The 9,479-nt window shown below is 42.6% G+C and overlaps 1 pseudogene; it reads left to right on the top strand.

Moving 5' to 3' along the window:
• Positions 1–197: 197 nt before the first annotated feature.
• On the top strand, positions 198–7,630 carry LOC118360825 (uridine-cytidine kinase-like 1; annotated as a pseudogene).
• The last annotated feature ends 1,849 nt before the right edge of the window (positions 7,631–9,479 follow it).

Below are 9,479 nucleotides of genomic sequence, written 5' to 3'. Positions count from 1 at the left end.
GTTCTTCTTGGAAGTATCCTATAGTGTACTCTAATTTGGGGCTTAATTGTAAATTGGATAGATTGTTGTGAAATACATTTATGGTGAAGGGCTCCTTATTTCAGACAAACAAAATGTAGTATGTACTTAACATTGGCCTGCATGATTTTCTGTGACTCCAATCCACTACTGGTGAAGATCAACTACATTACCCACAATCCTCTTGAATACATGGCGCTGTCCACCAGCCGGCACCGAAGAGGGCAAGAGGAAGCTGAGTGCAGCGGGAAGAAAATGTCATCGCGCTCAGACAGGTACTGGTTCTAACAGCATAGACTATTTCATTCTTATACCTTGTATTAGCTGATGTTGTTTAAACGAAGCCTGAAATATATAACTATGTGCTGAGCACTGCATTGGATGTATGCCTTTCGTTGTAGCCTAATCTACTACGGCATCATTTGACCTCCCAGAGCTCACAGTGGTTTGCTTAGCTGTAACGTCCCACCTGCGCATAAACACACAGTCAAGTTGGGATTCATAGAATGTTTGAAGTTTTATACATTGAATTCAAATACCGGTTAACTGAGTCGGATATCAAGTTTGATCATTTACCAATGATCATTTTAATGCTGTGTGTCAGCTGCTCTGCCGTCGCCAATAAAGTATGTCACCAAGCAGTCGCGTAATAGGATCAGTCTAATAATGGACATCTGCCTTGGATCTAGCACATAACACAACAGAATGACGCTATTGCATTGCTCTGCTCTCAGTATGTATCTGCTGAAATTGTAGTATTTGAGTGTATGTAGATTTTTACAGTAATAACTAGGTAGCCTACACAATGGTAAAAAAATGTGTGCCATCAATGGACACATGCTGAATGAAATGCAGTGGCCTGGCATTGTGCAAGGAAAAACTGTGATAAAAACATGATAAAACAGCAACTGTCAGCAGGTCAGAGACGAAACACTTGGGAACATGATTGCCCTGCAGAATATCTCTGTCCTAGCCTGGTCCCAGATCTGTTTGTGCTGTTTTGCTAATTCTTGCCAAACAGATCTGAGAACAGGCTATCTCTGTCAGGATCAGCATAGGAGATGAAGATTAGTAGAGGGCGTCCTGGTGTAAACAGGCCTCTATTAATAACAGTCACCAACTCTGTGATCCTTTTAAACACACTTAGACAAGGGAGGGAGGGAGGTGAAAATGCAGAGGTAAAAGGAGAAAATTGGTGACATTTTCCTTACTCTCCTCTGAACTGAGATTAGGGAAGAGAGAGGCTAGATTCAGTGGGTAGATTGTAAAACAGGCCTAGAGAGACAACCTCTAAAGAGATGACCAGACGTTGTCTCTCCCTCTAAAGTGCGTCAGGTGGATTGTAATCTCTTTTCTATGGGGGTTAACTTTGACCACGTTTGCTGCCTCAGTAAGCGTTAGCCTGTGTGAGCTCTACTGTGTTAGTAGTGAGTACTGTAGTGAGTACTGTACCTGTTGGGCCTGAGCTGGAGCAGCCAGCCCTCCCTGTTTCGCTGCAGATATGACTCTGCCTGCATACACTGGAGCCAGAATCTCAGGCTGCTGGTCCACGACGACCCGCAGGTAAGTGGTCTGTTTACATAGTGGTGTTGTATGCATGATTATTGGAATGGATGCTGTCTGTGTGTGAGCACTAAGAAAACACAGACAGGGCTGTGGAAGTCATTCTGCCTGTGTGTGTTGAGGGAGTTGGGATGAGTTGTCCCATCTCATGTCAGTTGAGACATACTGGTGATGAGAGGTACAGGGAAATGCAGGATCTATCTACCAAAAACATATGTGTTGAAACAAATCAAGATTTTTATGTTGGGGCTTTAGTGGTGCCTGAACGGTACTAAATGTGGATTTAGAGTCTGATGTAACCGCTAAGCTGTTTTTTAACCTTCAGTTGAGCTTGATAGTAAACAAGGGTGTGACGGAGTTGGTATAAACCTTATCAGTGACATTACCTACGAAAGGGACCATTAAAGTACTTTATAACACTCCTAAAAAACGTCCCTCCTTTTTCTTGTACTGTAATTGTACCCAAAGCTCTATGTCAATAACAGGTTAATGATGATATGATGATTGTTGTTTCACAGTGGTAGTGGGGAAGACTCGTTAGATCGTCTCCTGCCTGGCTCTCCTATCACGGCTCCACGCAGGAAAAGCACATCCCAGACTAAGACAGAGCCTCCCCTGCTTCGCACCAGCACACGCACCATTTACACAGCCGGCAGACCCCCCTGGTATGATGAGCACGGTGCACAATCCAAAGAGGCCTTCGTCATCGGTACAACCGTTATGGGTGTATGCCTTATTTAATTGTCAGTGTGTGGAGTGTTAATTGTGAATGTTTTATGTTGTATGTGGAGTGTTGTAATGGTCTTTCCTTATTGTATGACTTGTTGTTGTACTTAAACATACATGTGTGTTTGTCTGCAGGGTTGTGTGGGGGCAGTGCGTCAGGGAAGACCACGGTGGCCAATAAGATCATTGAGGCTCTGGATGTCCCCTGGGTAGTGCTGTTGTCCATGGACTCCTTTTACAAGGTGAGAGACTGGCATTCAATTGGCTTGCTTGAGATTTAGCATCTGGACATGCTAATGTAGGTTAAGGGGAGTTCCTCTCCGTTCCTCACAACAGACTTGTTGACAGACACCCTTGTGATACTGTATGAATGAGCCTACCCACAATCCATCCCTCTTAATGATGTTAATCACATGTGAAGCACATGGGGAAGAGACTGTCCACAGCCTGGGTAATCTATTCCCACACTTCTTCCTTCCATCATGTCTGTTTATAGAACACCAGGAAACAACATGCACCCTAACCCATGGACTCAACATGCAAGCACACGCACACGTAAACGCAATCACACACACACACACACACACACACACACACACACACACACACACACACACACACACACACACACACACACACACACACACACACACACACACACACACAGGGTTGGTGAGTAACTGATTACATGTAACAAATTGTAAACAGATTACAGATACTTTTGAAAAATGTGTTGATTACTTCATAGATTAGATTTAAATTCAGAAAGGATGACACCTTTTCACAATGACATTCAATTCAGCATGAAAAAAGGCACAAGTTTAGGTTTGTTCCACCTGAGCAAGTCTGACCACAAGTCTGTTTTCTTCTAATGCTTCTTAAAGGGATAGTAATCCGAAAGTAAATTAAAGTATTCAGATTACGCTACTGAGTTTGGGTAATCCAAAAGTTACATTACTGATTACAATGTTGGACAGGTAACTAGTTACTGTAATGGATCACATTTAGAAAGTAACCTACATGAGCACATGCTACATGGGTAGGCAGCATTACAACTTTTGTTTTTACACATTCACATTCACCTTCCCTTTACCCTATGAAAGATCCCATTGTGTTTCTGTGTCCATCCTTCCCTGAAGTTTGCTCTCCTGTACCCCCTAGGTTCTGACCCCTGAGGAACAGACCCTGGCAACCAGTAACGACTACAACTTTGACCACCCAGGGGCGTTTGACTTTGAGCTGCTAGTTGCCACCGTTAAGAGACTCAAACAGGGCAAGAGCGTGAAGATCCCAGTGTATGACTTCACTACACACGGCAGACAGAAAGACTGGGTGAGTGCAGAACCTGAAGGCCATGTACCAGGGGAAAACTCTGGATTCTCCTGATATATTTATCCACTGTAAATAAACAGAAGAAGGGTATAACTGGCAGCTGTTGCAGTTCTGAGCATTTCTGTTGTGTCTGTCTCTTCCTGTGTAGAAAACTGTGTATGGTGCAAGTGTGGTCATCTTTGAGGGGATCATGTCCTTTGCAGACAAAGAGCTTTTGGAGGTAAGGCTGTATGATCATCACATGTTTATAACTTCTTTACTGAATCAGTTGAGTCATCTGTGACTGCAAGGTACAGGAACATAGTGCTCTATTGCTGCTCTGTTTGTCTCCAGCTCCTAGACATGAAGATCTTTGTGGACACTGACTCAGACATCCGGCTCGTACGTCGGCTTCGCAGGGACATCACAGAGCGCGGGCGGGACATCGAGGGGGTCATCAAGCAGTACAACAAGTTTGTGAAGCCTGCGTTTGAGCAGTACATTGAACCCTACATTCGACTGGCAGACATTGTTGTGCCACGAGGTGAGAGATGGAGCACTACCTGTTAGAAAGGTCAAAAGTGCAATATTTCTGCATTTTGGCATCTGCCGTTCTCAATATAATATTTGTTAGCCATTGGCAGCTAATACCAATATGAAGGCATATATATCCTGCTGATATACTATGGTTTCGTGGCCGATATTCTGTGCAGATATTTTTAATTATGTGGTAGCCATTTGAGCTACTGAAATGTTTCTCTCCAAATTAAAATATGGTGTTTCCAAGTCGAAATATGATTCCCTCTGCCAGGTGGTGGTAACATGGTGGCCATTGACCTGATTGTCCAGCATGTCCACAAGCAGATGGAGGAGGTGAGTGAGCAAAAGAACACTATACTCAGTAGACTATATACACTGAGTGTACAAAACATTAAGAACACCTGCTCTTTCCATGACAGACTGACCAGGTGAATCCAGGTGAAAACTATAATCCCTTGATTGATGTCCCTTAAATTCGTTAAATCCACTTCAATCAGTGTAGATGAAGGGGAGGAGACAGGTTAAAGTAGGATTTTTAAGCCTTGAGACAATTGAGACATGGATTGTGTATGTGTGCCATTCAGAGTGTGGATGGTCAAGACAAAAGATTTAAGTGCCTTTGAACTGGGTATGATAGTTGATGCCAGGCGCACCGGTTTGTGTCAAGAACTGCAACACTGCTGGGTTTTTCGTGCTCAACAGTTTCCCTAGTATCAAGATTGTTCCACCACCCAAAGGACAGCCAACTTGACACAACTGTGGGAAGCATTGGAGTCAACATGGGCCAGCATCCCTGTGGTACGCTTTCGAAACCTTGTAGAGTCCATGCCCTGAGGAATTGAAGCTGTTCTGGGGGCAAAGGGGTGGAGGGGGTGCAACTCAATATCAGGAATGTGTTCTTAATATTTCTGAGCTGCAGTGCGTGAGAAGATGGTGCCACACAGTGGCAGAATGCTGGAGTATCTGTAGAGGTATTGTGAGGGGATGAGTGACTGACATCTCTTTGCCTTTCTCGCTCTTTCTTTTTCTCTCTCGCCCTCGCTCTCTTTCTCTGTTTCATTCACCTTCTTGTACATTCTGTCTCGATCTCTCTTTCTCTCTCTCTTTGTGCAGCGTGAGCTCAGTGTCAGGTAGGCTTACACATGTCTCACACCTCCTCACTCCCTCCCCCGTATTTGAATTTTTGTAGTGGTGTTATTCACAATACCCCCACCAGGTGTCTCAGGGTGACTACATGGACTCCTTTTACTGAAGAACTAGTGGGAGAGCAGAACAGTGTCTAGTCATTGTCACCTATTCTATATGTATTCTCCTTTGTGTTGTTTCCTCCAGGGCGGTCCTGGCCTCGGCTCAGCAGACTCAGCCCCTCCCCCAGACCCTCAGTGTGTTGGAGGGTACGCCTCAAGTTAAAGGCCTGCATACCATCATCAGGTCCGATCACATTCAAATAGAGCCAGTCTAGAATCAACACACTTTTTTTTCTTCTTCTCATTCTCCTCCAACTAATTTGTGTAATTCAGGAATCAGGAGACCAGTCGAGACGAGTTCATCTTCTACTCCAAGAGGTTGATGCGCCTCCTTATTGAACATGCTCTAACATTCCTGCCCTCTCAGGTATGTGGACATTATTTACCAATGTTTATAGTGTATTCTACTGTAATATGTTATTTTGTTATATATGATTAGACATAATGTCGCTAACTTCATCCCTATTGTATCGTGTAACAGTCATGCACGGTACAGACCCCACAGGGCCAGGAGTATGATGGGAAGAGAAGCTTCAGTGGAAAAGGGGTGTGTACTGTACAGTCATTGATACTACTCCTGTTTCCCTGCACTATGTTTGGTATTCCTTTCTAGTAGTATGGATTTTGTGTGTTTGTCAACATGCTGAAGCTCCATCCTCCTCCCCCAGATTACGGGTGTGTCTATCCTGCGGGCAGGGAGACCATGGAGCCTGCTCTGAGGGCTGTGTGTAAGGATGTCCGCATCGGCAAGATCCTCATCCAGACCAACCTGGACTCAGGAGAACCAGAGGTACTTTAGAAAGTAACAGAATAGAATAGATCTTTATTGGCTGAAGAGAGAGAAGTGGTCCTATTTAGAATAGTCACACTTACTCTATATCCACCTCACTGGGTGTCTTCCTAGTAACAAGATCTGCCTCCTCTTCCTGACCGTATCTCTGTGGTAACCCTGTTTCTCCTTCATCCCTGTCCAGTTGCATTACCTGCGTCTGCCAAAAGACATCAGCGAGGACCATGTCATTCTAATGGACAGCACTGTGTCTACAGGCGCTGCAGCCATGATGGCTGTACGGGTCCTATTGGTAAGGGGGCAGTAATAGACATCCCCATCCCATAATAACAGAGAGACCCTGTCTTCAGGATGAATCACTCATTGCTATAATAACCATAGAATTATAATTAGTATTTGTATTTCTATGATATTACTAACCATACTAAATGGCTGAGTTTTAAAGTGATGGCCATAGCACTAAATGTGTTGTGTTGTGTCTATGCAGGACCACGAGGTGCAGGAGGAGAACATTGCGCTGGTCTCTCTGCTCATGGCAGAGTTGGGGGTGCACTCGGTGGCCTACGCCTTCCCTAAGGTCAAAATCATCACCACAGCTGTGGACAAGAGTGTTGATGACTTCCTGCAAGTCATTCCAGGGATTGGTGGGTTTGGCATCGATATAGCTAACATGTCTTACCCCATACACTAGTACAAACCACTCCCTCCTGTTGTAACCCACTGAGCACAGATGTCAGTTCAACGTTTAGTTTTGATATACATTTGGTTGAGTTGTCAACTAATGTGAATTCAATGTGAAAACATTTCAGCATGTCATTGGATTTAGGTTAAAAGTTGGGTGAAAGAAAATAAAATATTAAATGCCCTTACGTTGATTACTTTTTGCATAACCATTTAGTTTTCCAAGTTGATTCAACCAGTTTTTGCCCAGTGGGAAGTCAGTAATGTTGATTGGCCTATTTAATTAGAATTCTGCTTCAATGACTACACCTTTCTGTAATCCACCTCAGTAATGTGCTCTTCACGGTGCTCTTCACGGTCTGATGTGTTGCTCCATGTATTTTAACTATATTTCTGTGTTTTCTGTCATTACAGGGGACTTTGGGGACCGCTACTTTGGGACAGATGGTGGATCATCAGGCTGGAGTGACGATGAGGAACAGGAGCGACCGAAACAACAAACATGAATGTGATTCTGTGAAACACAAGGTTAAAGGCTAGCCTTGTGAAACCAGACTGTGAATTTGTGATAATCAGGCTGGTTTAACAAGGCTAGTTAAGTGCAGGATTAACCAGCAACACCAATCAGATTCCATTGAGCTGCTATAGACAGACACAACAAATGGCTCTCTATAAACAAGACATTACTCCCATTTATGTACAGCAAGACATTTTGTATTCTATTTTATGGTACATATTAAAATATTTAAATGGAGGGATTATTGTTCTATTTATACAGTTGGATTGTTCAGTTCTGGACTGCTCAAGCAGAACATGTTTATATATGGGGCTACATGAAACTGAATCAGTTTCATCCCTTCTGAAGAGGATGCTATCTTGACAATTGCTATGCTATCTTGGTAATTTTATATGAAATAGATTATTGAAAGTTTGGTAGTGAAGCTTCCTAACCTTTAGGGGGAAGCATTGTTCAATTTTAGTTGCTGTGTTGCCATGTTGTGTGTGTGCACCCAGATACTCAAACCACACTAGAAATCATATGACGGTCTGCAATTGGTCCATTCTTTTTACTGAGTGAAATTACACATCATGTACTGGAAATTGCCCATTATTTTCAAGTATTTGAAAACGTATAGCAATTTGAAAGCTATTGAGTTGAAATGGTATTGAATCCTCTCCACCCATGACTGAGAGAACAGTCACTAGCAATTAAATGATCTTCACCTGAACAAGAGATCATGACATGTGCTGATGTTTGATGCTAAATGCCAAATATGAGATATCTTTGTATCTATCTTACCCAAATGTTTTAGGGTGTGACATACGTTACGCTTATTGTAGTCATTTTCACCTAACATAGTACACACATATGTATGAATGTTGAATGCATTATATTGTCTACCTCTTACAAGCATAGCCTACATTTAGAGTTATGAGAGAGCACTGTTTTGTGGGGTATTTGTTTATTTATAATCACAATATTTCTCTGTGAGAGCCCTCAGAGTAGGTGGTTGTGATCATGGATGTCATGCAATGCATGTTGTATTCTCCAAGACAGCACAAGACTCGGCCTGCCCAAGTGACTACTGCCTCAAGGTTAACCTGTTACTATGGAGACAAGCCCACCAATGAAAATTCAGCAGACGGTTGCGATGTTGACTGTAAGCTTTTTGTTTTAAGGGTGACCTATTTTTTTTCTCCCGCTAGTCAGACACAGACCCCTCTGTACGCACACACACGCCGCCACATTTGAACATTTATCTCTGGGAAATGCATGTGTTATTAGAGTGTAATTATGGAATAAAGTGAATGTCAGATTATCATTTAGGAAACAGTCACCCTTACTTACATCTACTTAAATTCCTAACCTAGCTCTCATACCATCATGGTCACCTAATCATCCCCAGCTTCCAATTGGCTCATTCACCCCCCATTTAACTATCACCCAGGTCGTTGGTGTAAATGAGGATGTGTTCTCAGTCAATTTACCTGGTAAAATAAGGGTACAAAAATGATAAACATCTACTTGAATGCATCCAACTTTCTCAATGCCTTCATAGCCAATTAAATCATGTTTTCCTGTGATAAATCTGTAGCACGATTGTAGAACGTTTGTCTTCCATTAGTCACCACCAATGTTTTTCAGAGCTGCCTTTTGGTTTCAGGAGCAGTTTGATATTGATTTATATTATTTTGCCTACTATGGCTGCTTTTAGACAGGCAGCCCAATTCTGATCTTTTTTTTCTCAGTAATTCATCTTTTGACCAATCAGATCAGCTTTGAAAAAGATCTAATGTGATTTGTCAAAAGACCAATTCGTAGAAAAATATCAGAATTGGGATTCCTGTCTAAACCCAGCCTTTGCTTGATTTGTGTCTTTATTATATGGCAATAATTTGATCATGATGTTGTAATAGGCAAAATAATAATATCTTAACAGATCATGAACAGCGCATATGACAAAGAGTTCAATGGAGGGACAGCTTTAGACTGTGCTGTGGTCTAGTGAAGTTAGCTGGCATGGTTGGACAAATAATTATTACCTTCTGGTGGAGTTAATCCCGTCTAATAAAATGCACATGAGGTACATGTTTAGATTATA

The sequence above is a fragment of the Oncorhynchus keta genome, chromosome 28, assembly GCF_023373465.1.
Source record: "Oncorhynchus keta strain PuntledgeMale-10-30-2019 chromosome 28, Oket_V2, whole genome shotgun sequence".
Classification (NCBI taxonomy): domain Eukaryota; kingdom Metazoa; phylum Chordata; class Actinopteri; order Salmoniformes; family Salmonidae; genus Oncorhynchus; species Oncorhynchus keta.
Note: the sequence above shows the minus strand (reverse complement) of the source record. Positions and strands in the feature narration are given on the sequence as shown.